The sequence below is a fragment of the Octodon degus genome, unplaced genomic scaffold (assembly GCF_000260255.1).
Source record: "Octodon degus isolate 3935 unplaced genomic scaffold, OctDeg1.0 scaffold00079, whole genome shotgun sequence".
NCBI lineage: Eukaryota > Metazoa > Chordata > Mammalia > Rodentia > Octodontidae > Octodon > Octodon degus.
In genome coordinates, this window is record NW_004524655.1 from 7,375,784 (window position 1) to 7,385,579 (window position 9,796).

Consider the following 9,796-nt stretch of genomic DNA (forward strand, 5'->3'; position numbering starts at 1 on the left):
TATTTATTTATTTATTTAGTGTGTGTGTGTGTACATTGAGCCCCTGTATCTCCAGTCTTTTAACAGGTTTTTTTTGTTTTGTTTTCTTTTTTGAGACAAGGTTTTGCTAAGTAACTAAGTTGCCCGGGCTGGATTTGAACTTGTAAGTCTCCTGCTTCAGCCTCCGAGAGTGCTAGAATTTCAGGTGTGCACCGCTACACTTGGCTAGCTTTTCAGTTGTAATGCCATCCTCACAAGACTCCTGTAAGTGCTAAAGAGAGAATGAGCCGTGCAGATAAAGGGCATCAATAACAGTCTCAGGGGCTACTTCACCTTGCTAACATGTAGTGATGCCGAGGTCTCCAGATGCAGCAGAGCTGGTCTGAAGCATGGCCTGCATTTTAGGACCCTGCTAGAATACCAGCTTACATCTGATGAAGTGTAAGCTTTACTGATGGATCAGGTTTGTGCCAAAAACTAAGTCATTTTTTAGTTTAAAACTAACAATCCCATGATCAACATAGGGAATGGTCAGAGTACGGGGTCCATGGAGACTGGATTCAAGTGTCTCCTCATTCCTAAGTGACCCTCAACAAATTTCTTCACCTCTCTGAGGTTCTCTAACTTGTACAATGAGGAGGATAAAGGCAGGCAGAGTGGTGTATGCCTGTCATCCCAGCTCCTTGGGAGGCTAAGGCAGGAGGATCACACGTTTGAAGCTAGCCAGGGCAACTTGTACGACCCTGTCTCAAAATAGAATAATAAAAAAGCTAGGGCATTGCTCAGCACTACTTGGGGGCAATCCCCAGTACTGCACAAAAAGGACAATGAGGATGATAAAGCCGGCTTTTCTCACTGTTTTGGTGAGGTTTAAGGGAATGATTCTGAGTAAAGCACACAGTGAAAGACAGCACCATCGTTTATTGCACTCACCACAATATTTCAAGCGTTTTGTACTAAGTGCTTTATCTAAGATCAAATCCAAGCAGTGTGCTAATTGCTTTATCTAAGATCAAACTCAAGCTCTCACTTGGGCCACGGTACAAGCTCCCTGGCCTGACTTGTTCCTTAGGTTCAATAAGCACAGATGAGCCAAAATATCTTGTAGGAAATCTCAAGTCTAAATTATGGTTTCTAACTTCCTTTCTCACTGAAGGGAGCCAGGATTTTTTGAAGGATGGCTGATTTGAAGCTGGGGTAGAAATGTACCTGATGAGATGTCCTGTTGTATTTGGAAGGAAGGAGCCTCCAGGGGCCTTGCTAAACTCAGGACTACAAAAGGGTGATGGTGGCCGCAGGGCCTGATGACACATGCCTGTAAGTCCCAGGTCTCTGCGAGGCTGGAGCAGAACTGCAGGTAGAGCTTAGGCAACTTAGCCCTCTGTCTCAAAATAGGAGAGAAAATTTAAAAAGGATGAGGATATAGCTCAATGTGAAGGCCCTGGGCTCAATCCTATGTGCTGAACAAAGACAAACAAAAAAGATCGTGGTAATTGGCAATGGATTGAAACATATCAAGTTATCTTTTCAAAAATCATGATGCCATGATGTTACTCAAAGCAAAACATCACTGACACCAAGAGTACTACTTATTATTCTGAAATAGACTTACAAAAAGGAGAAGGACCAGGAAGATAACTCAGTGACATAAGCACCTGCCTGCAAGTGCAAAGTCCTGAGTTCAATCCCCAGTACCAAAAAGGAGGAGGGATGTAATCAAGCAGGTATCCAGCATTTCCTGAAGGAACTATTTCAGGAGAACCAAAGGCTTGATGAAAATCATGTGTTTATAGAACAATGACAGCTAATAAGGACTGACAGAAACATAAAGCTATCATTTGCAGCCAGTATAAAACCATCTGGGCAAAGTAATGGGGAACTTTCCAAAGTTTGGGGAGTCAGGCTGATCTCCCCAAATCCACTGATGACCCAACTTCATGTTGTTCTTGATACGATACAATCAAAAGCACAGAGCAACACTTCTGAAATCTTCTTGCCTAGGGCTGGTACCTGACTTGAGTCCTGCCTCTGGACCTAAGCGCTTACCTACAATCTAGAGGGAAATGCTAGCACAAGATGTCATCAGCCAAAAGCAGAATGTGGATCTACAAACTACAGTACAGGGTTTCAGGATAAATCCTGAGGGGATTTGACTGACCTTGGCAGATACAAAAATTACATTTCTTTTTTTTTTTTTACTTCTCAGCCCAGCTTTGTTTACTCCCATGCAATGTTTTTTTAATTCAATACATTTCTTGTTATAAAGGTCTTATTTTATCTTAGTCTTAACCATCCGGCAGAAAGGTATAAAAACAAAGTATAAAAAGCCATATTAATATGCTGAACTGTAAAAGGCTCAAGTCAACAACTTCTAACATTGCCAGTCCTGCGGATAACCCACTATTATGGACTACTGGACTATATTGGATTATTTTGCTGAATTCATGCACCTACAATATTTAAATGACAACAGAATACCCATCTCTGACAAAATTAAACAAAAAAAGGGGATACAAATGAAGGACCATTTTGTATCTGTATATTCAAAATAGGTAGGATAGATATACAGCTACTTTCTCTTATTTCAATGAATAGAAAGATTTGTACTAATAGTGTTTGTATCACGTCTGTATCTTGTACTATGAATAACCACTAAGAAGACAACCATATGCAATGTATTAATTATTGAAACTGTCCTACTAATCGGTTTAAACCATCTCATTGCTATTGTTTCTCAATAAAATTGCTTTTTTAAAAAATGAATGTGGAAACTCTAGGACAAACAGCCCTGTGTTTCTAATAAGTAACTGGCATTTAATTAAGAGAGAGGTGACAGTTATAAATTAAAACTCAATAGACCTTCAGAGGACCCTAACGTGAATGATTCAAAGTCAGCTGGAAGACACTGAGTACAAGTGGGGTGCAGCCAGCTGTCCCCATCCATAGGTCCTGTAGAAGCAACCACCTCCTGGTTGAAAACACAGAAGGATGGCTGGTGAGATGGCTCAGTGGTCTAAAGCACCTACTTAGAACAAGCTTAGCAAACACAGGGACCGCGGTTCAATCCCCCAGCACCACATGCCAGCCAGCCCCGCCCCCTGGTGGGCTGAGTTGGCCCCCCCTACACACAAATAAATTTAAAAAAAAATAATAATAATAATAATAAAAAAAAACACAGAAGGAAAAGAAATTTTGGCTGTGCAAGAGTCTGAGGCAGAAGAATAGAGATCCTGTCTTGAAATTAGAAAGCGGCTGGGGATTTCCTGCTGCTTTGGAGGGATAACTATAAGACTGAGGAATTACCACTGTATTAAAGATAATTTTGGCAATCAGTTTTTAAAAATTGTTTATCTCTTTTAGAGATAGATGCTAATGTATTTATAGGCAAGTGTAGCAAAATGTTAATGGCAGAATCCAAGCGGTGGCGGTATAAGGCATTCACTGTGAAATTCTTTTGAATTGTACCTTTGAACATTTACAGAGTTGGAGAGAAAGGGATGAAAAGCTGTATGTGTAGGTAGATGACACTGGAAAAGCAGTTGCTGAAGCAAGGTGGAAGACGTGTGAGGACTGGTTTTGTTATTCAAGAAGCTCATGTGTGTGGGATGGAACAAGACTACAATCCTAGCGCACAAGAAGCAGAGGTAGGAAGATCATCAGAGTTCAAGGCCACCCTTGCCTCATAGTGAACTCAAGGCCAGCCTGAACTACAAAGCAAGACCCTGCATCAAAAAGAAAACAAAGGAGCTGGAGAGATGGCTCAGTGGTCTAAAGCACCTACTTGGAACAAGCTTGGCAAAGCACAGGGACCGCAGTTCGATCCCCCAGCACCACATGCCAGCCAGCCCCGCCCCCTGGTGGGCTGAGCTGGCCACACGCACACACACACTAAATAAATGTTAAAAAAAATTAAAAAAAAAAAGAAAACAAAAAAGAAAGTTAACATTTGTCTATACAAACAAGTTAAAGGAGCTGTGGTGGCACACACCTGTCCCAGAATTTGGGCGGCTGGTGAACCTCTCAGCCAGCCTGGACGACATAGCAAGGCAGTCTCAAAAAAAAAAGTTAAAATATATAAAGCAAAATGTAAGGCATTCTGCTTGCTGACTACAACCGGAGAAGAAACAGTCGCTATTCCTTAGTCCTTATGCGCTGGGCTCCATATGAAGCATTTAACATCCCTCACCACCCTGAGAGGTCAATGCCATGAGAAGCCTTATTTTACTGAAAAGGAAACTTAGGGTTTCAGAAGTTAATAGGCTCACTCAGCCAGGCATTAAGCAGCTGAATTAAACTCCAGTTCCTCTCATGGCTTGCCTTGCTGCCATTGCTGCCTCTATGATCTAGGCCCTCCTGGTGCTTTCAGGAATGTTCTCCCCCACCCCCACCCCCACCCCCACCCCTGGGTATTTCTGGCTCCTTTGGCTTTAGTGTTCCCCCACAGACCTTCCCTGACACTGTTTTTTTGTTTTGTTTTTTTTTTGCAGTACTAGGGATTGAACTCAGGACCTTGTTAGGCAAGCACTTATTCTACTGCGCTATCTCCCTGGTAGCATGTCTTATTCTTGACATGTACCTTTCCTTCACGCCACTCATCAAAGCTGATTAAACACTGTATTTTCACCAAGGTGCACGTGTAACCGTCTGAGGGCAAGGACGAGCTCCCCATACACATACCCCCACAGGGGGCCACATGTGCTTACTGAATGGCTGTACCTAGCTCAGGGTATGTGTGCTGAGCCACCCCTCCAGCCTACCTGAACCATCCTCCTATCCCAGTAAGTGACTACAAAGGCAAGACACCAGCCTGCCTCCTCCCTGACCCTTGCACTGTGCTACCAGAATTGCCTGGGCCCGGCTTTCTGCCTTCATGGCTCTCTGACTTCTGAGACTCATCAGAGGTAGCAGTTAGTAGTTCGCTGTTACCTGTATTCTAGCCTCCTGGGCAGGTAGGGGAGCCTGGTGAGAACACAGGAGGCTCGGCTCCTAGGTGTGCCCACTCCATTCCATCCCAACCTCCCCAGCAAGCACCTTTAAAAAAAAAAAAAACATTGAAAGTCATTTTGTTTTTGCACATCCAATGTAGACAGTGGGAAGCATATAGCAGACCCTCAAACCCCACAAAAACGTACTAAAATAAAGGTTGATCTTTGTTGAGTGCTTGTTACACAGTTGGTCTTATATATCTCCTTTTAAATGTCCACAAAAACTGACACATTGCTCATATTTTACAAATGATGAGACAAGGGCCAGAGGAGACATCAGTTATCCAAGGTCATCATCCCGTAAGTGGCGGAGCTGGGACTGAACAGGTCCATCCAGCTCTTACATGTGTATGTTCTTTACCCTTTCCCTTAACACCCACCACCTGGCCCCAAGCCAAGTACAATCGCAATAGCAGGTCTAACTCTGAAGTCTACAGACACCTCCCTATTTTGACTCACCCTGAACCCCAGGAGACAGAGCTCTGTTCACCTTGTGCCCTGAACCAGGCTTCCAACCTGCGACACTTACCCACAGAAACAAGGGTGGTGTGAGATGAAACTGACATTCAGTGTTTCCCAAATCACAGTCATAGGATGCCAGTCCTGAAAGTTGGTCTCTGCTTCTGCCAAACACTCGTGTTGCTGGGACCAAATCCCAAAGTCACACTTTGTCAGGTCCCTAGCCCATCAGCACAGCGAAGGCTCAGCGCACTGAAGGCTCCAAGAGGACTCCTGCAGGAGTTTCTGCATGGACTGCTTCCGAGTCCTGCTGTACCCTGCTTCAGCGATCACCACACAATATGGGGGCCCCAGAAGACCCCTCTGCTGAGCAGGTGGAAATAAGAGGTCAGCACTCCCTGCAGCATAGAGGAAGCCTTCTGGATCAGTTGAGGGCATTTCCCACAACTAGCAATACTGAATGCTGAGACCAATTGACCTCGAAGGCAGTGTTCAAGGCTGTCCTTTAATATCACTCATTCATTAATAAACATGATGGGTAAATAGAACTTTATGAATTAGTTGAACAAACGTGACTGAAGTTCTGGGTAAAGTGATGGGCCCATTCTGGAGTGCGTTTGTCCCTAGCACAGGAGACAGAGGGGCCCGAATATGGCACCCACAAAGCAAGACTGAGGAGTAGAGTAGAAGTAGATGGGAGCACTGCCATCTCCTCTGACTGGCCTGAGACTATCATGGGAATTCTCTGAACCTTGGGTTTCCGTCTGGGGAACAGAAAAAGTAACACTTCCTTCCTAAGCCTGCCCTTATGAAGAATTATGACATCACCTAATTAAATATCTGGTGCATACCAGCTATCCAAAACTAGATACCTCAGTTTCCCTGCTCTGTTTAGCCTATACTCTCCAGTAAGAGGAACCCTGGATTTGGAGAATAAATGACCATAGCCCATCTGCCTGGAACTCTACAGCAATGGGTCTACTATTATCATAGCAAACACAGTTCTGAGATTAGAATATGAAATGTGTAACCATATTTCATATCAACTGCAAGATTTCTGGTCGTTTCCACCATCCTCTAGGCATCAATGAACTTACTTTTCAAGAGAGGAGTCCTGGACTCTGACTTCAGAGGCAGTCTTAGCACAAGGTATCTCAGTTTCTCCTGGAGTAAGACTCTGCAGAAACTGCCATTTCAAAAGATGAACACACTACTTCTATCCCCATGTAGTCTGAGAATCGTGTGTAATGTAACACTCTCAACTTCTGTCTCAGACCTAAAGGTGATACAGGTACAAGAAACTTTACAGAACCCCTTTATCAAGGACAAATAAAACTCCTTTCTGCAAACATACCGTGCCTTCCGAGAGCTGCTCAAAGTGAGCCAGTTGAGGCCATTTACGGCAATGATGTCCCCTGGCTTGCAGTGATTACAGACACAGAAGAAAACGCAACTTATTAGACGTCTTTGTGGAAGTGGCCTATGTGGCAATCACCAGGTGAGAGGATCACACAAGCTTAAATATCATTATGATTTCTCTATATGGGAAACTCAAGTATAAAGAACAAAAGAAAAGCCAACAGGAAACGGAGGAGATCTCAGAAGGAAACCAAAAAGAGACGCTGGGAGCAGGGAGGGAGGGGCAAGCGTTGTAAAAAGAATGACGACGTGACCCAACTCCCCACAATGAATGTATTCACTATGTTCCGCAAACGTGCGCTACTAAAACAAAACCATGTTTACCTTCCAGTTTCTAAACTAAAAGTCCCAAGACCCAGGAACTCCTGAGTCCCCAGTGAATTAGCATGGTGGGGCACACTACCTGAATGAGGCCCATTTACGTTTAATAATCACAATAAACACAATAGAAGAGGCTGTGCACAGAACGAAAGGTTTGTATTGAACTGCTTAGCAGCGGTGTCAGGAAGGGCCAGGCAGGAGCTCAGATACATCCTGTCTCTGCTCCACTGGACTCTTGCTTGCTTGTAACTTTGCAATGCAGTAAACAAAAGAAAATAGTGTAGGACCACTACAAACAATATACTCTTAAGAGCCTACTAAAATAAAAAATAAAAAACCCAGCACGTTTGAGACAGGACAGAATACTTTTTCTTTTTTGATGGTACCGGGGATTGAACTCACAATCTTGGCTTGCCAGGCAGGTGCTTATTCTACTGAGCTGTCTCCCTGGCAGAATACTTTTTCTTGAGACAGGAGCTTTGGCGTAGGGGGTGGAGGGATCACGGAACTGCTCTTGAATGGCTTGTGGAACAAGGCCCTTCTCCTTCATCTGTACTACCTGCTGAGGTCTTCTGTGCTGAGGTCTTCTTGTTAGCCCTCAAACCTAACAAGAATCACCATATGGGCTACTAACCTGCACTCCCTTCCCTATCTCTTGCAGCCAGGTTCTGTGGTCTCCAGCCCAGGCAGGGTGAGCCGACTTACCACTCAGCACCTCAGCTAGGCTTTCCCTATGTCCCATGTCCTCTCTCTCAGCTGTGCGCTCAGAGCTGCCTTCTGTTTCTTGTTTGCTGAGAGCCTGAAGTCATGTCTGCTGGCTGCTTGCTGCTGTGACTGTAAATGTCAACTTTAGATTAACCAGCCCTTGCTGTTTAAAAATATCCTTGGAACACTTAACCTTCAAGGCACTGACTGACAGCAGTAACCCAGGCGTGGAAGAAAACAATCCCACAACAGACCACATGTGTGGTGGCGCTGGCCACTCTGGGAGAGGGTTGCTTTCTACTTTCCAATCTTGTAACTTCTTTCAAAATTCTTAAGAGATCTAAGCATGCTCTATCTAAAGTTCATATTGTAAGAAACAGGAACAAACTCATTCTGGCCCTCCTGTGACATGCTGAAAATCAACTTGCCTATAAGTCATCATTACTTGAGAAATAAGCCCTGCTGTCAAGCTCAAACGGGGAAGTTGATTCAAAGATTCCCTGGCTCCTCTCCCCAAAGCTTTGGTGACATTGCCTGGAACTGTACCACTGAATGGAATGTTTCCCATTTCCTGAGACTTGGTGGAAAAATGGAAAAGGCTCCTGTGGTCACTGGCTCTTGCTAGAGCTGAACAGAGCAGGACACCAGCACATGCTGCAGTTACAGTGTTCTAGAGGGACAAAGGTCACCTCTAGGTCCCAACATAAGCAAGCAGTAGGTGGCAGGCAGGTGGACACCACACAGAGACGCATTGTGCTCCAAGGGAAAGAGGAACTGAATTCGGTGGCCCTGATTTCTATGTGCAAGGATGCACTGTACTGAACACCAAGTGGAAAATTGGCTGAAAGCACTGCATCTGTGTGAAATGATCTCAAGCGCTGCACCCTGCCTGGACTCACTTATGGGCTTACTTTTCTAATTCTTTTTTTTTTTTTTTTTTTTTTTTAGGGAAGGGTCTACAGGGTGTTCAGGGTCTCACTACTAGATCGGACTCATAGTGATCCACCTGTTTACAGCCTCCCAAGAGCTGGGATTACAGGCATGTGCCACCACGCCGTCTCAACTGCCAGCAGCTGGCCCAGGATGGAACCCTCAGTACCTGTGGCTGCTTGCAGGTGCTTTAATCCACTGAGCTATTTGGCCAGTGGGCTTATTTTTCAATAAGAAAAAGTTACTGAATATCCAAATCCCGCTACTCAGGAATCTGAGGCAGGATGATTGCAGTTTCAGGCTGGCCTGCACTGTGCATTAAGTTCAAGGCCAACTTAGACTACAAACAATCAGGCTTCTTAGGACTTTCTCCACTGGAGCGGGGAGCAGGATATGGACTTTGTACCCAGCGCTCATGTTGAAGTCACAGTGTCATTGGCTGGGACCTAGGCAGCACCAAGTATGCACAGCAGGAATTGGGGGTGAGACAGCATAGCCCAAGTGCACAGAGCTGAAAGAGGCCAGGCGCCTTCATGAGGACAAGAGATAGAGCGATTCTCAGGCCTTGGCCCACTACCTGTTCCCCTTCAGTGGGTAACAGGGTAGGAAAGACATGGCTCTTTTTCTTTGCATCTTCCCTTGTTAACAATGTGTGGGATTCATCCTCCTCTTACCCCCTCCTTTAATTACAAGGGACAGGTGTGTTATAAAAGCAGGGGGCATCATGGTATCTCCAAGGGTGTCAACGGCCAATAACCTGTCTTCTAGACAGTAGGAAGTCACTTAAAATCCAAGAAAAAGACTCAAAGATTACCATATTCATAACTCAGTGAAAACTACCAGACCTAGCCCAGCTAAGCCATGCCTTGAAACACAGCCCTAATCAAGTTCCTTTATTATTGGGGCACCTGCCTTTCTCCAGGGCTGTGCACCTTCCGCTCCTCTCCTCAAGACTAACAAATTCTTTTTCTTTTTTTCTTTTTGAGACCAGGTCTCGC

The 9,796-nt window shown here is 44.7% G+C and overlaps 1 protein-coding gene across 1 annotated transcript in view; it reads right to left on the reverse strand.

Moving 5' to 3' along the window:
- Acacb (acetyl-CoA carboxylase beta) overlaps positions 1-8,000 on the reverse strand; it is a 185,526-nt gene extending 177,526 nt beyond the window's left edge. The window contains exon 1 of the mRNA XM_004636347.2: positions 7,869-8,000. The gene's annotated coding sequence lies outside the window, so the exon portion shown is untranslated. The remainder of the gene's footprint in view (positions 1-7,868) is intronic.
- Positions 8,001-9,796: the final 1,796 nt, after the last annotated feature.